The sequence below is a fragment of the Lathyrus oleraceus genome, chromosome 4, assembly GCF_024323335.1.
Source record: "Lathyrus oleraceus cultivar Zhongwan6 chromosome 4, CAAS_Psat_ZW6_1.0, whole genome shotgun sequence".
Classification (NCBI taxonomy): domain Eukaryota; kingdom Viridiplantae; phylum Streptophyta; class Magnoliopsida; order Fabales; family Fabaceae; genus Lathyrus; species Lathyrus oleraceus.
The window spans coordinates 82,121,871-82,138,632 of NC_066582.1; the positions used below are offsets into that span (position 1 = coordinate 82,121,871).

The 16,762-nt window shown below is 33.3% G+C and overlaps 1 non-coding gene across 1 annotated transcript; it reads left to right on the top strand.

Moving 5' to 3' along the window:
• Positions 1–7,563: 7,563 nt before the first annotated feature.
• On the top strand, positions 7,564–7,670 carry LOC127077426 (small nucleolar RNA R71). The gene has a single exon (XR_007787239.1). It is a non-coding gene; the product is annotated as a small nucleolar RNA R71 (small nucleolar RNA).
• The last annotated feature ends 9,092 nt before the right edge of the window (positions 7,671–16,762 follow it).

Below are 16,762 nucleotides of genomic sequence, written 5' to 3' on the forward strand. Positions count from 1 at the left end.
TTTTTTAGAATGGTCAATAAAAACCCAACCAGGTATCGTGTGTGTGCCATAATTCCTTCACATAGTTGTTATTCTTCTTCTTCCCCATTCTTTCCAACTGAAAACGCCAACATATAAGCAATGTTATCCTCAAAGACAAACTCAACCAATGTACTATCCATGTCATCCTTATCTGTAAAAAATTCGAGGTGGACATTTGTGTGGTTGTCAAGGTTGAATGATATTGTGTCAATGCAAGAAGGGACCCAAGAAAGGAAAGTTTTTTTTTAGATGTCCATTTTGGAGGGTGATGACACTTGCGATTTGTTCATATGGGATGAAGATATGGGTGAAAAAACAAGAAACAAATATGGGAGCAACATGAATGATGTTGTGGGTTATTTGTTGGAGTTGTATAAAGATTCAAAAAAGAAGAACATGAGTTTGAAGAACAAACTTAAATCAGAGAAATGTTTTGGAAAAATGAAAATGTTACTTATTGTAATCTCTTTTATGTTTAATGTGTACTTTCTATTTAAATGTAATTGTTGAAGGATTCACTTAAGAGGCACTGGTGTATTGTTCAATGTGTACTTTCTACGTATTGACAATGTTTTGGTAATGAAATTGAATTAAGGTTGGCACAAACTTTTTGTCTTGTAATGAAATGTTAATTTTTTGGCACAAATTTTGCATAGTAATAGTTAAATTATTGGGATGAAATTGGTTAATGTTGGCTTAATTTTGACTAAAATTAGACTGAAATTGATCATTAGGAAGCCCGTTATGCTCATATTAGGAAACCAGTTAAATGTTGGCTTAGTGTCGGCTTAATGTTTAACAATTATATTTGGCGCAATATTGGCCTAATGTTTATATCATTGATCATTAGGAAACCTTCTATGAAATTGCAAAACAAATATACAAGCACTTATTTTGTAAAAACTGAATATAACATTGTTGGCTTAATATTCATACATTGATCATAGTGCACAAAAGAGTTAAAGAATGCTTATAGTATCAAAATATATACAACCCAATTATAGAATAAGAAATAGAATGCTTATAGTACACACCACTAATACATAACTTAGAGTATACAAAATGCCATCAAAAGTACATAACCAAAGTACATAATGTATGCCATCAAAAATATTGATACATGATTCATGAGAGGAAACTACATAACTTCATATTCTTATACATCATTGAGTGAAGCCCTTTTGATTTTCCTACCAAGTTTTCATTCTCTTAGTAGTGACACCAACTGGTTCTGGTTCTTCTTCTTCAGGGATCACATGTGGATCATCATAATTTTGTTCATGTCTGACAAAGTTATGTGTCTTGAGTCTCATAAGTCTACCACTCTTTCTTTTTACAACTAGAACTTCATTGACCTTTTTCCTCTTTGATATCATGCTTTTGACCTATAATGATAGCACAATTTTAGCATAATTGAGACATGAGTGAAACTAAGTATAACACAATAATGGCCATGACATAACTTACATGATCATTAATACTTGGCTTATAAGTAATTTCCTTAATAGGAGTTGGTTGTTTGGTTGAGACTTAGTTGACTTATATATTTTTAGTCTTACACCAATGAGAGTTATGACACCACTTGATATTGTCTTGGCATGAGTATGTCGTTTGGCTGGACTTGTATCAATACTAAGTGGTTGAATATCTAGAATCACATTATCTCCAAAGTTTTCATCATTCAACAATGATGGTGATGTTTTAGGGTCTAAGTGAGAAAACTTTTTAATTGAATATTCTTCTCAACAGATGCTTGAGTGTCAGGTTCATATACATGAGATACATCTTGTTCATGTTTAGTGGCATGACTTGTAGCTTGTTCAGGTCCAGTGATATGAGATGCATGTGGCTCAGGTTTAGGAGATGAAACTTATTCAGGTTGATGAACATGATTTGTAGATGGTTCAGGTTTAGGGACATGACTCGCAACTTGTTTAGGTTCAAGTACATGACTTGCAGCTTGTTCAGGTTCAGGTACATGTGATGCATATGCATGGCTCTTTTTCTTTGACAACTTAGTTGCTTGCTTCTTTGGTCCACACTTGTTTACACTACCTTTGGTCCTACCCTATTCCAAACACATACAAATTTTTAACTATTGACATGATTTATGCCATCAAAAGTACATAACCAAAGTACATAATTTATGCCATCAAAAATATTGATACATGATTCATGAGAGGAAACTACATAACTTCATATTCTTCTACATCATTGAGTGAAGACCTTTTGATTTTCCTACCAAGTTTTCATTCTCTTAGTAGTGATACCAACTGGTTCTGGTTCTTCTTCTTCAGGGATTACATGTGGATCATCAGAATTTTGTTCATGTCCCACAAAGTTATGTGTCTTGAGTCTCATAAGTCTACGACTCTTTCTTTTCACAACTAGAACTTCATTGACCTTTTTCCTCTTTGATATCATGCTTTTGACCTATAATGATAGCACAATTTTAGCATAATTGAGACATGAGTGAAACTAAGTATAACACAATAATGGCCATAACATAACTTACATGATCATTGATACTTGGCTTATACGTAATTTCCTTAATAGGAGTTGGTTGTTTAGTTGAGACTTAGTTGACTTATATATTTTTGGTCTTACACCAATGAGAGTTATGACACCACTTGATGTTGTCTTGGCATGAGTATGTCGTTTGGCTGGACTTGTATCAATACTAAGTGGTTGAATATCTAGAATCACATTATCTCCAAAGTTTTCATCATTCAACAATGATGGCGATGTTTTAGGGTCTAAGTGAGAAAACTTTTTTAATTGAATATTCTTCTCAACAGATGCTTGAGTGTCAGGTTCATATACATGAGATACATCTTGTTCAAGTTTAGTGGCATGACTTGTAGCTTGTTGAGGTCCAGTGATATGAGATGCATGTGGCTCAGGTTTAGGAGATGAAACTTATTCAGGTTGATGAACATGATTTGTAGATGGTTCAGGTTTAGGGCATGACTCGCAGCTTGTTTAGGTTCAAGTACATGACTTGCAGCTTGTTCAGGTTCAGGTACATGTGATGCATATGCATGGCTCTTTTTCTTTGACAATTTAGTTGCTTTCTTCTTTGGTCCACCCTTGTTTACACTACCTTTGGTCCTACCCTATTCCAAACACATACAAATTGTTAACTGTTGACATTCAGGCATAAATTTCATTAAATAAATCTGGGCAATAAATTGTATTTAACTAACCAGCTTCTTAGGTACTTTTTGGACAGATGGGGCCTGGCTTGCCTGTGTAGGTGGTTCAGTAATAGTTGTTGCATTTTCCCCTAGAATAATTGTAAGCTTTTTATCATTCTTGTAAGATTTTCGTTTGGTTCCCTTCTATGTAATTTCTTTGGCCTTCATAGACCATATTTGAACAATGGTGGTAAAAGGATATGATCTATGGTTTTGTGTCATTTGTTTTTCCCATTTATGAGACATGAAACTTCATTATAGCATTTTCTATAAGTAGACCTATGATAACACTTATGCACATAATTGATAGGATCATCAACCTTCTTATGTATTGCAGCAACATCATGTCTACATGGGATCCTAACCAAGTCCCAAAAGTTACATGAACAAGTGTGTTTTGCCAAGTCTACAACAAAACTATCAGTGAACTATACATGTGTTACTTGAAATTTTAATCTCTCTGCATATGTTACAGACCAAGTTGCACTCTTTTCTATCTCTATATCTAATATCCTAAGTGGCTTAGACATTATCTTTCACTTGTATTAAATGATTCACTAAGATTTTTCGTTAGAATATCAAACTTAGAGTAAAATGCAAATACATGCTTACACCATTTTTGTTTGGGAACAACATTTAACCATTCAAAATCATTTAAACTCGCCTCCTTAATTTGCATCATCTTCGCTTTGTGTGCTTCATAGTAGGTTTCCTTAGATGTAGCCATAATTAGATCTCTAAATAATGTACCACCTCTAAACTTCTTCTTGAAGTTAGCATACAAATTCCTAAGACAAAACCTGTGTTCATATCCAGGGTATTCTTGTTCAAAAACTTGTATAAGTCCTTACATAAATAACACATTTGTTTAGCATACATAAATGTAAAATGAAATTTAAACATTGACTATTATAAATACCTTTTGTTGATCAGAAAATGAGTACCATATACTATCTCTAATATCTTTAAGAAGTAGCTTAACAAACCAACTCCAAGAGTCCTTGATTTCATTTTATACTACCCTAGAAGCAATAGGCAAATACTGATCATTAGGATCCCTTTCAACAACAATAAACAATATTCCACCATACTAGGTCTTTCAGTGGCATCAATCTAAACCTATAAAGGGTTTACAAGCTTGTGTCAATGCTTTTTTGTCCCATCAAAACACATGTAACATCTCTCAAACCTTGGTTCCAAGCCTGATCCAGGTCTACTAATGTTTAACTTGAATTTGTTTCCTGGTGAATCCCTTATCAACTCAACTCCATATGACCATAATAGACTATATTGCTTACTTGAGCTCTCTTCTGCAATTTGTCTAGCAATCTAACTATCTTTGAAAGTCCTACAACCACTTATCTTAGTGGCAAACCTCAACCTTACATCTAGAACTACTTTATCTTACTATTGTTCTTCAAATTGTAAACAATCATTTTAGCAATTCATTAAGCATTGGAACACTTATTGAAGCACTGTTTGCCACATTTATGTTTATGAAACAAAGTCTTAATATTGAATGTTGTGATTCTTATAACCCTGCTTCATAAAACAGTGTAGTTACAAAGCTTCTTATGCTTACATACAACCCCACACCTCATGAAATCGTTTTTGGAAAATCTAACCTCCCTACGTTCAAAATATTATACTCTAGTATAGCCTTCTTGAATTACTTCAGAGAGGAAAACTCCACTCCGACATTGAATGTTAAATCCTCTATGGCCATCATACATCTTTGAAAAGTTGTCAGAGCATTACATAGCCTGAATGACATCCTTATAAAAGCACAGGTTCCATAGGGACATGTAAAGGTTGTTTTCTCTTGGTCTTCAAGAGCTATTACAATATGATTGTAGCCTGAATATCCATCTAAGAAATAGTAAAATTCTTTTCCATCCAATTTATTCAACATTTGATCAATGAATGGAAGAGGTAAGTGACCCTTCCTTGTGGCTTTGTTTAGCTTCTTATATTCCATATGTATCCTCCAAACAGTGATAGATCTTACATGAACCAACTCATTCTTCTCATTTTTAATAACTGTCGTACCACCTTTCTCAGGGAAACACTGGATGAGGCTCTCCCACACACTATTAGAAATAGGGTAGATGATTCTTGCATCTAACCATTTGATGATTTCATTCTTCACCATATACTTCATGATAGTATTAAATCTTCTTTAGATTTATATACTATTCTTATCATTCTCTATCAAAAATATCATATGCATATAAATAGTATGGATGATTCCCTTGATATCATATATTTTCTAAGCTATATCTTTCTTGTGAGTGCTAGGAGTTGACACCTCTTCTCTTCATATAGTTCAATTGCAATGATGACTGGAAACTTATGTCCTGCCTCTAGGTAAGCATATTGCAAGTGAGAAGGTAATTGCTTCAATTCTAATTCGTATGGTTTTTCTATGGATGGGAACATTATTCTTCACCAATTCAACTGTAATTTCCAAAGTTTCAAAATGTTCCACCCTTTCTTCTAGTGGAGGTAAGGGTCCACTTATAATACGTTCCTTCACCAATTATTATTTTATATTTCACCTCATTACTTAGCTACTCATCTTTAATCTTAATTATTTGTTTGTGAATGAGATAATCCTAACTAGAGATTAATAAACAATCAATTATGGCTTCGTTTGAGTATTTTAATGCATTGAGGACATTAGAAACCACTTGTTACCCATTAACTCTCATGGTAAGCTCCCATCTTTCAATATCTATCAAAGTTGTTCCAGTTTCAACGAATGATCTTCCCAAAAGAACATGTATGTCTTCATCAACACTAAAATCCATGATGATGAAATCAAGTAGAAACAAAAATGTGTCTAACATTACCAACACATCTTCAATATTTCATCAAGGGTAATAAATACTTCTATTAGCTAGTTGCAGTGTGATGGTTGTTGGTATTGTAGATTTAATTCCAATTTTATTAAAGATAGGAAGTGGCATTAAATTAATGCTCACTCCAAGAAATGACATAATGCCCTACCAGAAAATGACTCTCCTATGTTGCGAGGTATGGTGAAACTTTAGAGATCCTTCAACTTGGGAGGTAGGTTTCCTTGCACAAATTGAATACATTCGTGAGTTAATGCCACATTAGCAAATACTCCCACTCTTTTCCTTTTTGGTAGGATTACTTTCATTAATTTTTAATAGTTTGGAATTTGTTGGATGGCTTCAATCAATGGTATATTGATGTGAATTTGTTTTAAGATGTCCATGAATTTTCCAAACTGTTGCTCTTCTTTTCCTTCCATATTATTTATGGAAAAGGTAGGGGTGAACCTTCTTAAACAAATCTTTGTGGTATGCTAGTTTTTTGTAGTTAAAAGGACACTTCTGCTTCAGCAAGTGTTGTGTCAGAAGTCTTCAGGATAGGTTGCATAGGTTGGAGTCCTTCTTTCCTTGAGTCATCCAAGGGATTTTTTTTGTTGTAGGAGCATGTTCCTCTTCTTCTGATGCTTCAAATGACTTTAGATTCTTCTCTTATAGCTCTTAACATGTTGACTTGTTCATTCATACTCCTTGATACCCCTTAAAGAAATGACTTTGAAAGTTTTAATACTCTTGGTACCAAAAGTAGATGCAGGTGTTTCAGTAGAAATTGGGAGTGATCCTATAGTTCTTGAACTAAGTGCAGAAGCAATCTTCCCAACATGATTCTCTAGGTTTTTATGCTAACACCTTGAGATCGAAATTGATTATTTGTCTCTTGAATGAAGGGTTTAAGAATAGCTTTCAATTGGTTATTTCCTTATGAAGCCACTACATGATTTAGTTCAGAAAAGCCAGGTGGAATTTTTTGTGCTTGGGGCTTCTATTGATTTTAGTTGTTGCTCCATGAGAAGTTTGGATGATTATGCCATCTGATATTTTATGTATTGTTGTAGGGGTTGATGTACGTTTGATTGCACACATATTTCATAGAAACATGGTTTGCTTAGCAGTATTCAAATAAGTGAGATCCTCCATAGTAAACACATGCAACTTCAGTGACATCAATCACAAGTATGATTAGCTCAGCAACTGAAGTTTCAGAAGATGTCATCATGTTTTTCATCATTTGATGAATTTGAGACACTTGAGAATAAAAAGTTGTGTTCTCACTTACTTCATGCACACCAATTGGCTTATTTGGAATAACAATGATAGTTGCTCTTGTCACTAGCCATTGATAGGTGTTGGTAGTAATACTCTCAATCAAATTATACCTGCCTTTATAATTTTTGAACAACAATGAACAACCAAAAGGTGCATCTAACATGTACCTTAATGACGTAACTTGACAATTGTCGAATGTCTCTAGCTGAATATAGATGGGAATTCCATGATGTGGACATTGCCTCAGTAATTCTTTAAATCTTTCCCAAGCATCAAATAAGAACTTTTCTTCTTCTTGCCTAAAAGATGTGATTTCATATTTCATTTTGGAATTCTTGACAAGTGGGAAGTATTTTGCTATAAATTTCTCATACAAAGCATTCCATGTGGCAGTGGAATTAGCCTCTAAGGAATTGAGCCAACTTTTTGCTTTGTCCCTTAGAAAGTACGGAAACAACATTAACCTAAAAGCATCGTTAGAGATTCCAAGTATCTTAAAGTTGATTGCAACCTCTAGAAATATTCTCAAATTGAGATGAGGGTCATCAGTAGCAGCCCTTGAGTATTGACCAATGGCTTGTAACATTTGGAACATCATTGGCTTAAACTCAAATTGAACTACATTGACATCAGGCTTAATGATTCCATTGTTCATAGAATTTGGATAAAAACAACATAGCCTATAATACTCCTTGCCCTACCATTGGTTATGCCAATGATATCAGTGTCAGCCATGACTTCTTCTTGACGAACTTCTCCAAAGTCGTCTCCTAGATCGTCAAATAAAATAGCAAGGATATGGGTTCCTGGCTGTTCAAGTACAATCTAGAATCTCCTTAAAAGTCTAAGTATTCTTTCTAGTTCAGGGTTTCCTTTGTAAACTATGTCAGCTACCTGGGCATGAGTAATCACGCATATGTTGTGTCACAAGAAGAGAAAAAAATATTAAAAGCTCAAATGCAGTTTTCATAATTTTTTTCAAGAAAATCAAAGTGTTAATGACACAATATCCAAACATGGCGCCAAAAACTTGTTGTTTCTTTTTAATGTGCAAGTATACACAATCTAATAGTAGCAAGATATTAAAAGTAAAAGTATTGTTCTCACAAGTATTTTATTAAATTAAATGGATTCCTCAAGATAAAACTTTATGAATAGTCATGAGCAGAGGATAATGATAATAATTGTTGTCACAAATTCAGATTGCGCAGTATTGAGTTATAATAAAGAAGTTTAAACAAGTTTAAGAGGCATGTTATGCAATGATCCATTTAATTATTTTCATCTTTTGTGTGTGTGTGTGTGTGTGTGCGTGTGTGTGTGTGTGATAATATATATCGTGATAGATGATGCTAGAACGTGTTCTAATGGTGTATATATGCATACAAAATCAAAATAAATGCAACTAAGTTAAAGAACGAATTCCTAAGTCTCACATTAACATTAGTGCACGTCTTTCATAAGTTCCCTTTCCCCTATGGTTTTAGTTCTTTATTCCTAAAACAACTAATTAGAAAATATTCCCATTCTACTATTTTCAACCATATTTATCTTGACTTCCACTTATTAAAGGATTCCTTAACATTATTAAGCTTTTACATATTTCTAAGATGATCATCCAAAGAAATAAATATATGATAATAAATCACATGATAAAATGTATCACTAAAGTCAAATCATTTCACACAAAAGACTATTTTTGATTAAACTTCACATTGCTCAACATAAAGAGGTAGCTCATGGTGAGCATGACAAATACAAAAAAATAGGGTTTCAAGCTTAACATTTCAAAACAATAATGAAAACATAATATAAACCTAAGAGTAGGATGTGGGTTCTGTCACGCCTAATAACACTGCGTTCTTCAAGAAAGATAGGAGATGCCTCAAACTTCTGATTTAACCTTCTTCTTTTCCAAATAGAAATTTATTTTCTAAGTGTTTCTCAAGTTTTTTAACTTCCAAACCTCTTTCTCCTTTCTCCAAGATAATCCTTTTATAGCTTCATTGCTTTTAGGGTTTTCCTTTGAACTTTGGATCTTGGGCCTCTTGATTGTCCCTTGATTTGGCCCATGGAATTCAAAATTTCCCATTTTCTTATCGTCTCGTACCATTACTATGAATAGTACACAGCGTATGCAAAAGACAACTCGTCTCTTGGTAGGCCTGTTGTGCAGAGAGGACAAGAAGCATGTTATTGCAGCGCCAAACAAATTTTATAGAGTTTTGTCATGTAGCGCTCAACCTTATCCCTTTACCTTTCTGGCTCATCTCTTTCTACCATTCTCACAGGTCTTCCACATTATCCCTAAGTTTGATATCAACCATTCTTTTCGGAATTTTTTGGCTTAAAGACCTGCTGAGTAGAGGTAACATAATTTCTGACACATCATAACTTATCACCAAAGCAAATTTTACACATGCACAAAGCAAATAAAACTCATAAAAGGGAGTACCTAGTGTGCTCATTGGTAAACTAAGCTAAAAGTAATAAAACTTAGATAATTACTTCTAATTAACCTTAACATATCTAAATAAAAGTCTTGAATATCTCACAAATAGTGAGTTATGAATAATCATAAGCCTTTTCAAAATTAACTTTAAATAGTAAGCAATCCTTTTTAGACTTCTTTTGGCATGATCTACAAGCTTGTTCACCGCAACAACCACATCCACAATTTTTCTTTCATCAAGAAAAACATATTGGTTATAGGAGATTCGCTTATTTATAACAAGTATCAATATGGAATCTAGAACTTTTTGCACAAGTTTATACAAGTATCCATCAAATAAATTGGTATAAAATCCACATATGGGTATATAAGTTAACCTTTAAAATAAGGGTAAAAAAATAAGATGAGAAAATGCAAGGTTGCAAGATGGAAAACTGGCCAAACATAAGACCCACGTTCAGCATAAGATGATGCCAAAATCTATTGAAAAAGGAGAAATTAAACTCATATAGGTTCTAGCTCTTATTACAATCAAGTCAATCTCAAAGAGGAAGAAAGAAGATGATAGTGTTAAATTATCATCTTGGGATAAACATTGAATGCCATGAAAATATGCTTTTTATTTACGGCTTTTAACATGTCAACTTAAACTTGTTGAGCCTGGAATGTGAGAATTGTCATACCAACACTACTCTTGTAAATTGTATGTTAAATAATTGTAATGAGAATTATTTTTAGATTTGAAAATTTTGTTTTTATTATTAAAAGTTTACTACGAAAGTAGAAACACCGTAATATCGATTTCAGCTCGAAAGAGTTAAAACAATATCTGACTCAAGAAAATTCAAAAATTAATTTTTAAACACATCAAAAGCGTTTTTTAAATTAATTAAGGAATCACTAATTTAATAAAAAGGATTTTAAGCTTACAAATTGTACCACGCGAAAGCGGAAATTTTTCAGTTTAAAATCTGGTTCTAGACACGCGAAAGGGGACAATGCCTTTAAATTAAATTTTTATACTAAAAATAATTATTAAGTGAGAAATTATTATTTTCTAAAAGTAATTTCAAAGTTGTAACTTGTATTACGCGAAAGAGGGCGATTACAGGTTTGAAATCCAATATCAAACATGCGAAGCGGGCGAGACCTCTAACTTAATTTTTTATGCGGAAAATATTTTCACATTATAATAATAAGCTGAGATTTAGATGAGTACCAATGGCAGATGAAAATCACATTTCGATCTCTCGTTATTAATATTGAATTAAAATCGTTATTTTTCAATTATGCACAAACAAACAATTTACGTCGCCTTAGATAAACACATTAGTAATAGATATCGGTACTTGTTGATTGGTCTATGTGAGATCGACAATATTTTATCCTATACCGATAAAGTTATGCACTTGCAGGCCTATCAACATCATTATTATGTCAAGACTACTAGAAGTCAGACCGTTAGGTTGGTAAGGCGTAATCCGCCTACACAATAAAGAAAGATCTAAGAGATCAAGATGAGAGATGAAACTCTCTGACTAACTACAATCCACCAACTTATCCATTCTATAAACCTCCCACACATCAATTTTTTCATTCACCAAACAAAAAGAATTAAATTCCCCAAACACACCAAACATCGCCCTTAAAAAAACCTTATGACTTATTAGGTCAGTCCACATAATCTACTTGTCAGTTGTTAGTGTTAAAGTACTTAGGCGAGGAAGAAATGAGAGTGTTAGAGAGAATACAGAGAATGAAAAGTAAATTGTATTATTATGATCATATACAAGTACTTGCTTGTATCCCAAGTAATTAACATAACAAACTAAACTTGGATTATATCATAACATACCCCCTTATAATCCAAGTAGCTAATCACAAAATAATCATAATCGATTTGAACTATTCCTAATTTCTTTCTCAAAATCAGGAATTTATCGATATTCAATCCTTTAGTGAAAAATCCGATCACTTGTGCTTCACTCAAGCAATGCCTTACCCCAAGTTCACATTGATTTACCTTCTCCCTTAGGAAGTGAAACCTAGCCACAATATGCTTACTCCTTCCATGCAGAACTAAATTTTTTTCAAGATTAATGGTTGACTTGATGTCAATCTTCACCATCATTTGTCTCTTTACTTTGACCTTCATCTCATCTAGCACATATTTTATCCATAATTCTTGATAGATAGCATATAATCCTGCTATATACCCAGCCTCACATGATAATAATGCCACATAGGTTGTTTTCTCAAGCACCATGAGATTGGGGCACCAAACACTTAAAAGAAATAACAAGTTATGCTTTTTCTATCCTCCTTATCTCCACACCAATCAGCACCTAAATTGCAATTAACCACATCTTCTTTGCCTTTAGAATCTTATGGAAACAGTATTCCACAATTTAGTGATCCTTTTAGGTATCTCAGGATTTTCCTTGCAGCCTTTAAGTGTGACACCTTTGGTCCACCCATGTATCTGCCCACCAATCGACTGAGAAACCTATATCAGGTCTGGTATTGCATACATACCTCCGAGATCCTACAATTCTTTTAAACAAAGTGACATCGACCTTGTCCTCGTCTTCATGATTTTCCAGTTTTAGATTTAGTTCGACAGGTGAGGATGCAGGATTTGAATTAGCTATCCTCAATATCTTGGGTATTTATTTGAAATTCTTCCTTTGATTTAGTACCATACATTGTTTGGTAATTTGAAGTTCCATGCCTAGGAAATAAGACAAGTTTCCCATATATGACATTTCAAATTCCGTCTTCATCAGCTCTTTGAACTTCAACAAGTTTTCAGTGTTATTTCCAGTTACTAGAAAATCATCAACATATAAGAAGATGATGTTTATGTCATGTGTCATGGCCTGTACATAGACACTATACACATACCTACATTTGATGAATCCTAATTCAACTAGGTATTTTTGGAACAAGTTTGGTTATACATCTACAATCCTTAAGTTTTGATGATAACAAACTATAAAGAACAATTTTATACATTAATAGTTTCTTAAGTGTGCAGAATCTTAAATATAAGGAAACCATATTTTAGATTCTAGACTAAGTGGACTCTGGATAAAGCAAACTCTAGCTAAAGCAAACTCTGGATTTTGGACAAGAAACTTTGGACTTTGGACAAAGAAAACTCTAGACTTTGGATAAAGCAGACTCTAGATAAAGCAAACTCTAGATTCTAGAGAAGAAACATCTGGACTCTGGACAAGAGACTTTGGACTCTAGACTTCAACAGATTCTAAAACAAGGTTGAAATATGAAGAAGTGTTTAACTGATAGTCAATCATCTAGGTAACCAAGTCAATGCTTTTAGAACAAACAATACAAATTTACTCTAACAACCCAAACCTCATTTTTACTAGACCCTGAAGTATAATCTTCAAGGCTCTGAACTCTGGTCGAGCTTCAAATCATCTCAAATACGAAGCCAATGATTTAAAGAATAATTTTGAAAGAATATTCTTGGAAATAGTACATTCAAGCAGAAAAATCAAATGTTTCTTTAAAAGGAAAAGTATGCTAGAATATTAAGGAATGTACTACTAACGAATCTCCACAACTCAAGACTTAACCTTGTACCATTATTATAGCTGTGACATTGAAGAAGTTTCCAATTCTATCCTCCAATATTACTATTCATTATCTATTTAAAGAGGAGAAGAAATTTTGAATATCATAAAAATAAGAAGAATAACACCGAAGTGAGAAGAAGAAGAAGAACCAAAGAGAGAAACAACAATTACTACACTCACTACACGTAAAGCTTTTACTTATGTATTTTCTTAAGTGTAAACTCGAAAAATTCATCTTATGTATCTGCTTGTTTAGAAGCATTCTTGGAAACACGCACTCTTTGTATTTTAACTTGGGTTAAATTACTTGAGGGGTGATCAGTGCATTTTGATGCACATTCTTCTATATTTATACTTATGCATTTCCATGTTTTAGTTTGGTTATTTTTCCCTTTTAATGTGTTTTTATAATTTATCTTATTTTTACACTTATTTGTTTTTCGCAATTTATTTTCAGCATTAGCAGTCTGCACGAATAAATTCATAACTGGAGTTAGGAGTATCGGATTGAGGCGTGCTACCAGTAGTTAGAAAGCTAAGAGAAAGAGATACAACTTTTATGTTGAAGCCAAAATCTGATTCGGAGCGAAGACATCTCAATTAATTCGTTGGAGTTTCGTACTTTAGGAAATATTTTCATTTTGGCCATTTGTTGGGCCGAATTTAGGTTTTCCGTCCCAGTTTGAATTATAAGTGAAACCCTTATTCTGTTTAAAAGGGGGCAGCCGTGGTACTGTAGCAAATACACATTATTGACGATAACTTTTTGTTTTTGTACGATCATGAAGAGGAACTAATCTCCTAGAGTCAATCTGCTGTAACCGAATTTCCAAGGCTTTGAGGTTTTTATTCTATCAATTTAATTTCGTTCTCTTTTAATTCTATTCTATGAAATTTCATTTGCTTAATCTGTATTTTGTGGAATGGTTTTGATTAAATTCGTATGATTGCATTCCTAACTATTAATCTTCGTTTTCATCGTTTTGTCGTTAAATTGCGTTTGTAAAGCGTATTTGCTTAATTCACAATTATATTTATCCGTTTGCTTAATTCAGAATATAAGAATATAAATCTGTCATATATCTATTGCGCTTGTCAATCGAATTTGAATCGAATAGAGATGGAAGCCGCTTAGGGAATTGATAGGTAAAAACCAATGATTAGCCGAAAACCGAAAACAACAGATTAACTTATTTTATAATCGCTTATTTTAATCATTTTTTTTGCTTTGTTTTCTAAATCGACCACTAAAACATAAACCCCCCTTAAATCGATTTCATTAGGTTAAGAATAATACAAGAATCCTTGTGATATGATACTCGAGGTGTCGCTTCCCGTTTACTATATTTTATTACTCGTTTTTGACCCGTGTGCGACAACGGATCAAATTGGCGCCGTTGCCGGGGATTCTTGTATATTTTAACCATTATTATAGTCTAACTGTTATTATAGTCATAGGTGTTTTAGTAATTTTTTTCCCTAACTTTCTTGCGTATTGGTCTTTTTGCGGTTTAGGATAAAAAAGAAATTATGTTTTTAAACAAATTGCCTCAGAGACTAAATAGTGGAAGCCGCCCTAAAAAATCGAAATTCCTTATTTTTCTATTTTTTATGATTTATTTTCTGTTTGTGTTGTTTTAGAAAATTCCGCAAAAACTCTCAAAATTCTTAATTGATGTTATTAGATTAATTTTCGTGTTTTTGTATTTTTTTTATTTTATTTTAATCATTTTTTTTCGTATTTCAATTGTTTTTACTTAATAGGGACATTGTCGGTATTTTTCTATTTGTTGCTGCATTGCTGAGTTAGTTGTGTTTTCTCATTATTTGTTGATTTTTTTTCTATTAAGTTTAACATGGCTGACCAAAGAACTCTGAGAGAACTTGTTGTCCCTGATGTTGATTATAATGCTTGGTGTATTGAATATCCTATTACTGCCAAATCCTTGATTGGGAACATGTCACTTAACTCCCAACAGTTCATAACAAGGGATAATTTTGTGGTCCAAGCAAAAGGTGTGAATGAGATTCAGGTTTCTTCTTCCAACAAGGCTCTAGAAACCAGAATTGATGAACTTACCTCTTTAGTGAAACAATTGATGCTACTCATTCCATCACCACCACCATATAACCCTCCACAAGTAACCACCTTTTCACCTTCTGAACCTTCACTAGAGGAACTTGTCAAGCAAATGGTTGTAAACAGTCTCCAATTTCAACAACGAACAGATTCTAGTATTCAGACTTTGCAAACACAAATTGGACAACTTGTCACTTCAATGAATGTCATGCAACAAGCTCAAGGATCAAACCAACTACATGCCCAAACAATAGTTAATCCAAAAGGCTCTAATGTGAGTGCAATTTCCTTGAGATCCAAAAAAGTTACAGGACCAGAACATCCTATTATTGTTGAGGTTGAAAAAAAGTATGTATCATCAGTCCCTTTCCCACAAAGAGTAATGGAAAATAAGAAGATTGACGAGGAAAAGCATTTTGTTTTTCAAATAGAGTTGCTTTCTGAAGTTGTTGCTGAAGCTTATTCTGATTTGTTTTCAGTTGATTTTCCAAATTTATCTGGTTTTGATGATATTTACTCATGTGATGATTGTACTAACACTAACCTTTGTGCTGTTTGTGCTGAGATTGATGTTGCCTTGCAGGGTGATATTGTAAATGAAGTTGTTTATGCAGTTGAAGCTCTTGACATTCCAGCTGCCCCAAACATACCATCCATTGAGCAACCACATTGTTTAGAGCCTAAACCATTTCCTGAGAATTTATATTATTCATCAAAGCTTCAACTTAAGAAGAAACATAAAAAGGGAATTAGATGGACCTTGGCTGACACTCGTGATATTAGCCCATCCATATGTATGTATAAGATCTCACTTAAAGATGAAACAAAAGTATTGAGGCAACCTCGTAATCCTTTAATTCTTGATGTTATGAAAAAGTAGATCACTTTCACGCGCTCATTCAACACTTTTACTTATCAAAGATTCTTCTTTGATCCTAGAATACAAGGCGAATACACTAATCAAAATTTCAAGGTCAATGGACACTACCCAAAGCTACTACATGAGAACCCGACTTTGGAAGAAGAGACTGCAGAAGAACTCTCTTTGGGAAAGGCTGCTTATGCAATCACTTATCCGCCTTGACTCCTCGGGTGTGTTCTTTCCTTTCTCCCACTCTTATTTTATATTTATGGTATTTCATTAAGGACAATGTATGTTTTAAGTGTGGGGGAGGGAACCATTTATTTGTTTTGTTTTGTTTATTTTGTTTTTCAGTTTTTCTCTGTTTTTGGTTTTTAGTTGCTAAATTAAAAAAAATGCATCTTCTTGAAAGTTTTAGGCTATA